Source organism: Danio rerio, chromosome 20, assembly GCF_052040795.2.
Source record: "Danio rerio strain M-AB ecotype USA chromosome 20, GRCz13ab, whole genome shotgun sequence".
In the NCBI taxonomy this organism is placed as follows: Eukaryota; Metazoa; Chordata; class Actinopteri; order Cypriniformes; family Danionidae; genus Danio; species Danio rerio.
The window spans coordinates 59,844,050-59,855,699 of record NC_141040.1 but is presented as its reverse complement, the minus strand read 5'-3'; the positions used below and the strand labels follow the sequence as shown (position 1 = coordinate 59,855,699).

General features: G+C 39.7%; 1 long non-coding RNA gene across 1 annotated transcript; it reads left to right on the top strand.

Moving 5' to 3' along the window:
• The first annotated feature begins 1,089 nt into the window (after positions 1 to 1,089).
• Positions 1,090 to 7,814, top strand: LOC147832380 (uncharacterized). The gene is made up of 2 exons (XR_015519228.1): positions 1,090 to 6,567; positions 7,305 to 7,814. It is a non-coding gene; the product is annotated as an uncharacterized LOC147832380 (long non-coding RNA).
• Positions 7,815 to 11,650: the final 3,836 nt, after the last annotated feature.

Sequence of the window (11,650 nt, the reverse complement as noted above, 5' to 3'; positions counted from 1 at the left end):
CTCCCTGCCTCCTCCCCCGTATGAATATGCTAATGACTATGCTAATGTCAAAACCCAACGAAAAAGCAACGGCAAAATCAAGCAAAAAGAGAAACTCTGAACAGAATGTGAATTGGAGGTGCTGCTTTCGGAGGTAGACCGGAGAAAAGCGGTGTTATTTGCAAGTTTGTTCTCCGGAATTAACAACAAAAGAAAAAAATAGAGTGGGAGAGTTTAGCTGATGCGGTCAACACAGTTGGGTCTGAACATCGCACAGAGTGCATTTAAAACAGAAATAGTGTGGTTTATAACTGAAAAATGTTGCACTACCCTTAGCAGTCTCAGTGGCGCACCTTATAAGAAGCATGTGATCATGTTCTGACATGTTCGAGAATAAACTCGGCTCGAATCCAGCGTCTGACGAACTCTTTCTTCTTCTTTTCCCCGCTACATATCAGATTTTGCCCACTATTTATCACAAGAAAGACAAGTAGGAATCATCAATAAGTTTGTGCATCATATTTTATTTGCACATTTATTGAATGGAAATGTTTCTGATTCACGCATGCAAATTCATCTTCAGATAGTGTCTTTATAGCAATGTGTGTGCAGTAGATTGCTCAGATTACATTGGGAAAACAGGCGACCGCTGCAAATTGTGCTTTAATGTTTAGCTGGTCAACTGTATGGTATGGAATTCTTACATACCTACTATATGAACCCGTCTCATACGTCTGCCATTGCAAGGCTCAGACACTTTGTAGAGAAGAATTTAACACAACTGCCTCTAGGAGTCACCAATGGAAATAAAACAGACACTCACAAAAAATGTGCGTACGCCAGCCAGAAAGCTGCCGTGAAGCTGCGCACATTCCCACGTTCAGTTCATTGTTAGTAAATCCAAACGTGAGCGATTCTGAGCGTGAAACCTGGCGTACGCAATGTTTTTGTGCGTACGCAACGTTGATACATGAGGCCCCTGAAGTGTGCTGCTTGACGGCTCCGTTTGCAACTCCGCCCCCGCGGCGCTCGGCTAATCTCGTTCATCATCGGCTGCAGCCGTGCTTCATGTCGAACTCGCCTACGGACGTGCCCAGACATGTTGGGCCCACAGATTGTTCCAGTGCTGCAACGAGACCGTCTGCTGTTTGTTAATGTGTGTGCGTTCTTGAGGATGTAGGATGATTTTACTATTTATTGTTGGCTTAAAGTGAGTACATGTACACTTTCTAACATATGCAGTTTAGTTCCACCTCAATATTTGAAGATGCTTCAGCTAAGAGAGTTTGCTTCCTAGAACTGTATAATTACTGTTAAATCCATGTTTACTGCACATACCTGTATTAATAATGCTGATTGAAACTTTGTGATGTTTCTACATTTATAATTTATTTGTATTCAGAGATGTGAGCAATAGTTAATGTGGTTTATAACACGTTGTGTTGATAGATTATACGAGATCATGTGGCTGTCATTTGTTCTATTACAGGTGCTAGATCTCTGTCTATAGTGGGCATTAGTCAAATTACTCTTCTATTGTCTGTCTAATGTGTCATTCAAAGACATTTGTTCAAGAACTTTGTTTAATTTATTGTTATTCCTTTATTATTTCTGTAACCATACACACACACACACACTCCTAATGTCTCCTAAACTGCCTGAAGATTTGACGCCTGAACCTGATCACCTTCTGACCGAGTGTGAGGAACAGATGTTGACATTTCAGTGTACACACCCTCATACATCTAACTTAAGCATTAAAGTTTTCACCATAAATTGTCTCGCCACTATTACCGGGCTGAAATAATACACAGTGGTGTTCCAGTCCTGCATCAAAGTCTGCATCATCATCACTAGTAAGGATGCACAGTATGATCACTATATAATCAGATAATCAGCTAATATCAACATATTGTAAATTAATTATTGGCTGATTAATACAAATTGTGCCGATATGCTTTACTGATATAGGAGTGCTGATTATGCTAATGAAGCCCTGATGTCAGCTGTGTGGACAAAAACAGTAAAACTGATGATAATTGCCATTTGAAACTCTTTCAGTAAAATCTGATAGATGGCGATGTTACAAACATCATGGTGATCTATATGAGGCCGTTAATGAAGCAAAAAGAAAAGCCTGAGGAGCAAATCAGCACTGGAAGCTCATCTAAAGTTCACGTTATTCATTGTGAATAAGATAATAGCACACACACAAACACTAAAGATTAAATATCTTTGCTCCTTCTATGTCCAGGTGTACCTAGCTGAAGCCACAGACAGTCCACTGGAAAATCCAACCAGCTGAAAGTGAATGGTGGTTCAGCTCGGTCTCAAGTAAAATAATCAGGATAAAGCAGAAATGTAGATTTTATCTGGAAAACCCTGCCACTGCTTACTGACGAATACTAATAGAGTGGAGGAACTATGACGTCAATTTGTATGCAAAAACCCAGTAGCGAGTTAGCATTTTAGCACTTCCGGTTCCCTCGTCCCAAAGTCAATGGGTTTTTTGAATGGGGTTTCAGTAAAATCACTTAAATAAGGTCCGTGGCTAACACCAACTCAAGATACTTTCACGTTTTGTTCTACGACATAAAACACATCAGTTACAGCACACTCTTCAACTTTTAAATCTATTATACTTCTTTAATAAGACGGCTGCTATCAAGTTGCTAAATGAGACTACAGGCGGTGTCGGAGACATTATACGTCATCAAGCTGATCTGGTCTGGAGCGCAGCTCACTTGTGTTGGGCATTTGGGTTTATCTGTGATTTAGGTATTTTCATGAAGAGTATTTTATAGCTTGTTGTATTATTCTAATTGGGAATTCAGATTGTCTGTAGATAATTCCTTCACATGTAAAGGCTGTCGAGACAGATTCATTTGTTGATCATTTATTTTAATTAAACGATATTATGAAGATACTGCTCACCAGTGCAGCCTGTTTCTCTCCTGCTCTCAGTAATGCAAACGTGTGAATAAATGTGTACAAATACATGCATGTTAACTGTCATTTTAACGTGATCAAGTGATTTCTCGTCTTGTTTTCTTCATCTGAACACATTTAACTGCAGTCTTTACACTCCTCCATAAAACGTTCAGCAGATGTGACTGTATGGGCTGTTTTTCGCTGTACTTCGTGACAAAAAAGGAACATTGAATGTTGCTCTGTGTCCATCATGATGGAACTTGCAGGCATTTGATAGACTTGTTCCTCCTCACGCCTAGTTTCTGTCGTCTGTTTAAGGTAAGCGGGCTGTGTGCGCGAGCGATACACTTATTTAAATATGTCTCATAATGATACTATATAGGCACATCTATACACATTTTTAAAACTTTTAGAACAACCGCAAAGCAAAACAGATGTATTTCACACGTAAAAACGATCCTAAAGGCACAAAGGTCTATGTGTGTTTGCGTATTTATTAGTTTATAATATATAGCGTGGATTACAATATAATAAACAGAGGGATTAACTCTTTGTCATGGACGTTATTTCTAAAAATAAGCTTGATAAGTCGTTTGTAGCAGGGTGGTGCTGACGTCACTGATGAGCGCCCCGAGGGGTTTTTAACTCTTGCGTTTGTATTTAAGATCCAAAAGTGCTCAAAGTTGTATTTTGGTGTGAGGATTATCCGGCTGGACAAAACGTGTAAGTGTAATGAACAGTGTTTGAACACAGAGCTTATTATTCGCAATCTTCGTAAACCCTATGGGAAAATCCTATAGGGATTTTCACGAGGGAACCAGTTTTATGCTAGCAGCCGATTAGCCTACAAAGTGACGTCATAGTTCCTCCACTCTATAGGTGTGGTGGTGTAATGTTCGATGGTTCCAGTTATATCAGTTGGAAAATAAGCTTTTATATGAATCTAATGTTTACTGTTGAATTAATACTTGTAGTTTTTATATATGGGCTACACTAGTTAAAAACAGCTGTTTAATAAAGGATGAGAAGCATGCTACATCTGTTTTCCTGTCTATAGAGTGGAGCAATCGTGACGTCTATTCGTATTCCAGTTCCCTTGTCTTCAAGTCTTTGGGTTTTTAATGGGATTTCTGTTAAATTGCTAAAGGAAGGTTTGTGGCTTCAACACTCATTCCCGTTTTCACATCGTTTACATCTCACTCTTGATTTATTAAATCCATTACGCTTCTTTAAAAGGACGCTTGTTAACAAGTTGCTGAATGGGAATACAGCTGTGCTGTGATTACACTGTAGGATGGATCAGCGACAGGGAGACTCACACTGCATGGCTATACAAAAGGAGAATCGTCCAAACGTCGTCTCACAGCCAAAAACATTAGTACATTATTTGGTATTAACTACATATTGAGAGTGTGATTTAAAGTGTGTGTGTGTAAACCGGAGCATTTTAATTTGCTATAAGTTATGGGAAATAGCTGAAGAGTCCTTCACTATATTTAACGCCTGATTTATGTTAAAGGGGATTTCAGGCTGAAATTCATGTTGAATTATTGTGTAGGAGTGTGTTTATTTGCTGTACTGCCAACTCAGTCACCATTTTGATTGATTTTAATTGACCAATACATATTTTAAAAACTGTCGAGGATAAAATACACAAACGCCACAGGCTTATTTCCAGTGTGGTCCTCGATGATCTTAAAAAATGAACGAGCAAATCATAAATGCAGTGCAAACATCATCAGCTCAGCACAGCAAAAATCCTCAACTATAACCGTAAAACAACCATTTCTCTTGTAAAAACACTCGAGCTGAATCTTTTTAAAACTCATAGGCAATGCAGTCCAAGCCACAGAGCTAGCGCACAATAAAGACTTTCTACCTGTCTCACTCTTAAATCTACAAGTATAAATATGCCGGCTACTCGCTGCCGAATAATGACAGTGTACCTCACTAACTAAAGCATAATAATCAAGACAACATGTCTCTTAGGGATGTTCCGATACGATATTGATATCGGAAATTCGTCCAATATCAGTCCAAAAAACTATATCAGACTGCGTTAAAAATCTCCGATATAAGCAGTATGATACTCTCCAAACTCTGTTACAGCTATTCTATCCAGCAGCGTCCAGAGCCAGCGTGCAAAGCCCAGGTGATCACAGCACTGCTTGCTAGCAAAGTCTCTAAGATTTAACATGCTCTTCACACTAAGTTATGGTGTATTACGATAGAAATCTATTGTGACTGTTGCACACGGTGACGCTAGCAACAACGACACATCTCTAACGTTACTGGTTTATTTACTTCACGTCAAGCAATCTTTACACTGTTTTGCATAAGGCTGCTACGCACCATAAGGCACCGAATGGCGACGTAGCACACATCGTGCGAGCCTCAATTCGGTACTGGCATATCGTGGTTCATCCAGTGGGATACCCAATTCATCACCAGCGCTTCCCACACATCAGACTTTACCTCAGCAGCCCGGTTCTGTGTGCATGAGAAAAGTCTCCGGCACAGACTCGCGGGCTCTGCTGCTGCAGCAGACCCACAGAGACGCTCTGGACACCTGCTCTGACTTTAGCTTTGAGAAGAGTGCGAGGACACGCGGGAAAAACGCCTACAATACCTTTTTCCCGGACATGTGCTCTATTTGGGACTTAAAAATTGCATTCAGCCAAGATTTCTAAATCGCCGAACATGTCCCGGATTCTGCTTTCTTTAGCTGCGTGTCTACATTATTTAATACGCAAACTTTTAATCTCAAACTCTCAGCAGCACCAGGACTAGAGAGGGAGCAGATCTGACCTGTCAGTGGTGCACATGGACAATAGGAGTGAAATAGTGGATTTCTTATTTTTTATTTTATTTTTTTACTTGAACACTCTGAAAGGAACAGTGTCATGTAAAATGCTCAACATGTTTGTTGTTTTCATTGTCTGTTAAATTGGAATAAGAAATCATTCTGCTGCTGATGGCCATTACAGTTTAACAGAAAGAATGGTATTACTTTTGGGGCAGATAGAAAATTTAATCAGAGACATTCCCATGTTTAACTCTTCTTTAAAAAGCCCAGAAAGATAAGTGCTCTGATAAACAGTGTCAGCTTTGCACATCAGTTTGCTGTTATTTACATTGTCTAATTTCCCCATGTGGGCAGTAGGGTGGAATCTGTGCAAATATGCAAATATAATGAATTTTGATAAACAAAATTATTCTTAAAAGTCATTTTATATTATTTCAAGTGCTGTGGGGAAAAGGTGTGTTTCAATCAGCCTCTGCAAGTATTTTTATGTTAAAGGGCCATGACACCCCCCACTTTCGGTTAAAGTCTACTTCAGAATTTTTTCAGATGCATGATTAATGGGCGGAGCTCCGCGAGCACAGGGCAGGAGTGGGCGTGGCCAGCAGGGGAGAAGGGGAGCGAATAACTGTTGGTCAGTTAGCTCACAAACTGAGACAAACCGTGAGGAGACGCATGAGTTTATAGTTCACAACGTTAAAATGCAAAGAAATAAACAGTAATTTAATGCCCTGCTACATTTGTTATTCATAATTTTATATACAGACTACCACAATTTATATCATTATAAAGATATGTTTGTTGATGTAAACACTATAAATGAGGATTCTTCCTCAACCCCCGGGTCTATTACCGTACGTTCACACCGAAAGTGGCGAGAGCGTCAAAGTAGCCTGAAGTCATTCATTTTCAATGAGAGCCAGCGGCGATAGGCGGCGATAAGCGGCGAGGAGCAGCGCGGCGCGTCTTCGCCGGCGTGAGCGTCGAGGAGAGTTGAAATGAAGTCAACTTTATGGTAATGAGCTATGACGCAGTTCGGCGGCAAGCAATCAGAATGAAGACGTCCATCGCTTGATAGCAGTTCAGAGAACACAGACCTGTGAACTTTGGTTCCAACCACAGTTGTTCCCAAGGGTTTGATGATCGCGGTCGCCGGATTTCCAATTATTTACAATTTTTCCTGCAGGGACATACATTAAATAAGTTACTGGCGACTTACTGATGTTCATTAATGTGATATAAATTTATCTTAAAAAGCGGGAACCTCACGCGATGTGACGGTACAAAACAGTACTGCTGCTTCAGGATATTTCAGACATATGGACACATATTGGATAAATAGAGCAAAGCCACACCACACACAACTTGATCTTCCATTGTTGTATGAATTTGATAAGAAGTGTGCAACATTTTCACGCTAGAAACATGTCTTATGCAGGAATGTAACTGATATGCTGCAACGGCTCCTTTAAATACGAGATCAATGTAGCGAGTTTTGACGCTCTCGCCGCAGGAGCTGAAGGCAGACAGCGATGTCGCCAGAGCGACCTTGGACGCTCTCGCCGCTTTCGGTGTGAACGTACGGTTATAGATCTGAATGCAGACTCAGTGCAGCAGGTCTCCTGACCTGTCTATTTTAACCATTAGCCCTGCTGGTAATATAGAGGATTTAGGCGAACACAGCAGCACAGTGATGTGTCTGAATGTGAACGAACTCCTGATAAAAGTCAATGTTCGCCATTCTTCAATTCTCGCGCTGCTCTCCCGACAAAAATGCTAGCAGCACACACACAGCTTTGCTGTATGATCGGCCCTGACAATATCGCGGGGAAAAAACATGCGACAAACCCCGTGGATCATGGAAACAAACACATACGAGCCTTCATGAACGGCTACGTGCCGTTGGTCTGAGTCTCACAGCTTGCTTGAAACTGGTAGGTCTGTCTTGCCTTCGGATTGCACATGCTCTCATGAATAATTAAGCAGCCGGCTCTTCTCATAGGATAAGAGAACTCCGCTATGAATAATAATGAGAAACCGACGCATCATCATTGCACTTGCAGTACTGCGATACGTCGCCGATTTTGATCCGCCCCAAAAATCATTTTAAACCCGGAAGCTGAAATCAGCAGACAAAAGCTCAACATTATCCAGTTTTCCCCACATTTAAAGCTGACAGGTGCTAACATCGTCTTCACTGATGCTCAACACACACACACAGCTGTTAATATAAAAAAAAAAGTTCTCCAGGGTGTCCTGAACCTTTAAATATAATATGTGCAATATATATTATTATAAAATTAATAATGTTTGGGAACACTAATACAGCCATAATCTTCTTATGATACAAACACAGATGAAATAGCTCTGATCATGTAAATGTCTGTACTAACCACACTGCACATTTTTATTAACTTAACAATAAATTATTTCTGCTGGCCAGCTATTTTTCAGCTCAACTGGATCAAAAATTCATCAAAAAGCTGTGTGAAATTGAAATTTTGGACACTAAACCTTTAGCAGTTGTTCAATTAACAATATTTTTCTTATGTTCCTGTTCTCAGCAGTTTCTACTCTTTGCTGATGGTAAAAAATGAACAACTGAAGTGACCTTTAATTAGCATTTTAGCATTAATTAGCATTTTGCACTTCTGTCAGTGTTTTTTTCATTCTCTCATCTTCAGCGCTTCACATTTTCACGGTTGTAGCTCCTGTCATCTGAAGGCAGAAGGCGTTGACTGAGTGATTGACAGCCAATATTAACCAATCATTCCCGTTCAGTTCTAGAGCAGTGAGCCAATAAGAAGAGCACAAAGGCGGGGCAAGCAGTGCAGGCTTTTTTTTTTTTACTCAAGTTCACATAACAACTGTTGAATTTGCTCTTCAGTGTTTGGACTCACAGTAATGATTTCAAACCATGCTGAACTGAGCTAAGCTGAACTAAACTTAAACTGAACTACCCTGATCCAGTTACTATGACCATTTAAGTGAAGCTGCTTTGACACAATCTACATTGTAAAAGCGCTGTACAAATAAAGCTGAATTGAATAATCTGTTCCCGAGGGCTGCGTTTGGAGATTTTAGGTGCAAAGATGCATTCTGCATAAACGTCTTGTAAATCTGCGTGCACAGTGAGGATTCTGCAGTGAACACAGGTCACACGGGAACAATGTCTGTGTGGCGTGTGTGTGTGTGTTGTTGCACCAGATTATTGGTTCCTTTTTTTATTATCGGAAGGGTATTTTATTTTGAAAGGCGGTTTAAAGGAAATAGACATGACAAACAATTAATTACTTTCCTTTTACTTCAATATTTTGCATTCTTCTTATTTCAGTGTTTAAAGTTTCGATAGTGTTCTCTTTACATCCATGTGAAAAATAATATAGGTGTTTATAAGCGAGTATGACCGCGTAGGCGCGGGATTATAGCTGATGTAGTTTCCGGTGCGCGCTCACTTTGTGAGATGGCGTCCAACAGACAGGTGCGTTTTTCGGCTCCTCTTATAAATGCCTATATTATTACATTGATATGGATGTTTAGATGATTCAGTATCTTCAGTAAGGTTAATTATTGTGTCATCATTGTGAGGGAAACAGGTTTGGATCATAATTGAGTGTGGAGCGTTTCATATAAATTAAGTTTAATGAGCACAATGGCTAGTCTAAATTAAATTCTGTATATGTTCATTATTTTGTTTCTTTTTCTTTCATTACATATAAATTATATATGTAAAATGTGAATTAGTGCTTTAATTTAATCGGGTTGACACTTTACATTTATTTTTGAGAAGGTTTATGTAGCATATCTGCATTTTCATATTAAAAGAAGAACAAATGAGTTTAAAAATGGTGTACTGATCAACAGACATTGCTGTGCTGTGAAGATTTGTGGGACTGATGTCTGTTATATGCTTTATGAGACAGAGAGACAAGAATAAACTCAAGTTCGACCACATTGCTGTATGGATCCTTTCTTTTAAACCAACAAACACAACGCAGAAGGACATCCATTACATCTGCACTCGCACAAATATATTTTAAGGTGGACGAGATAAAATTTCTGGTCATCTAGCATCTGTACGTGTTATTATTTCCTCATAATAATAATAAAATAAGAAAGTTATCATCAATCACAATACAAATGACAGTGAACTCCAAACATACTCTCATCTCCAGCAGCTGTGGGAGAAGCCATTATGCTGACACAGATCACTGCATGTTCATGCCAGAGTCCTGTGGAAATGAAGTGATTGACAGGTGTCGTTTGTGTGTAACTTTATGTTTTGGTTATGGGTAAAGCAAAGATCATGTGGGTCAGGTAGTGAAAACGGAATTAGTACCTTATATCGGTATATAAATGGTGGACCAATTGGATCAGTTTTCAGATCAACTGCAACTTGATGTAGGAGTGCGACCCCCCCGCCCACCAATATTGATTGACAGCTGCACGCATTAACATGTTTCCATAGTGATGCATATAATTACATCGACAAGACAGGACGAGCGCAAAGCCACCGGGAATAAAGGGTCTGTTCAGTTTGCTCATCAGACGTGATCAAGAGTGAGCTTTACAAGATTAACATGTTTTAAAACTTTTGCACATGAGTAATGAAGTACAGCAATTCACTTCATCAGCACAGCAGCGTGTCTCTCTCACTGTCTCTAACTGTGTGTGTGTCTGCGCTATGTGTGTGTGTGTGTTAAAAAGCCATTATTAAGTTGTGCACATTTAAAATAGGTGTTGTATGACAATTATATCCTCTCTGATGTAGAAGAAAAGGTGTGGCGTATTTAGTGAGTCGCGCCACCACGAATCCGTTCAGTTCAAAATCAACCGAATTAAGCAAGCGTCTGCGAATGAGTTCAGTTCAGAATCAACCGAATTAAGCAAGCGTCTGCGAATGAGTTCAGTTCAGAGTCAACCGAATGATAAATCGAAAGTGAATCAGTTCAGGAATGGCGATGTGAAAGCAGAGGTCCTGCAATCTCATCTGTAATGGCGTTAAACAGTAGATTATCGTCTCGTTCTGAAGCACCTTCACGTTGTGAACTGCAGAAGAGTGTATTATAATCAGGATAACAGCGGACGGGCTTTAATAACGCTCATAGGTTGTGCAGAAGTCTCGCTCGTGACGATCCTTGCAAGTGCGTCATTGAAATGCGAGTTTCACTCGACAGTGTATCGTATTATACTACTGTGACTGTCAGTAATTTTTGTTTAATTGATGTACAGCTTCTGCATTATTCATGTAATGTTTGAGTATTTAATTATGTCTGCATTACTATACTCTACATGCATATTGTATGGCTATGACACATTTGTAGCGCTGCTGGTGTCCATCATACAATTATACAACTTTATTACTGACCACGTTAATTTGTTCATTATAGAACCACACATGTGCAAGAGTCGCATGAAGCAGCATCATAATAATTCAGCAACATCCACTACTGACTGAAATTCCTGCTCTTCTCATCGCGGGAGGATTCATTGTGCACCAGCGGCCCTGAGACTGTAGCTCAAACACCAGCTTCATTCACCCTCCTGTGTCTGAATATGTAAAGGACTTTAAAACAGTTTCTTTATTGTTGATTTGTAAGCAGTCAGCATTATTTCTTTACATCATATATTGTGAACTTTGCTTTCATTATTATTTGCGCAGGCCTTCGCTCATTTGATGTATGTTTTGTTTCATTTGAATAATATTAATATTTGATGATTAATATATCCTCTAAGTAAACACCTACAATTCAGTACGTCTGTGTTTTTCTTTCATGGTTATTGGACATTAGAAGTGTTAATATACACACAGAGACGATTGGCACTGTAACTAACCAGTGCAACCCAGTCCTTCATAACAGTGTGTGTCTGCGCTGTGTGTGTGTGCGTGAACTCATTGTTGCAACTCCACAAAGAAAATGCATCAGATACTGATGG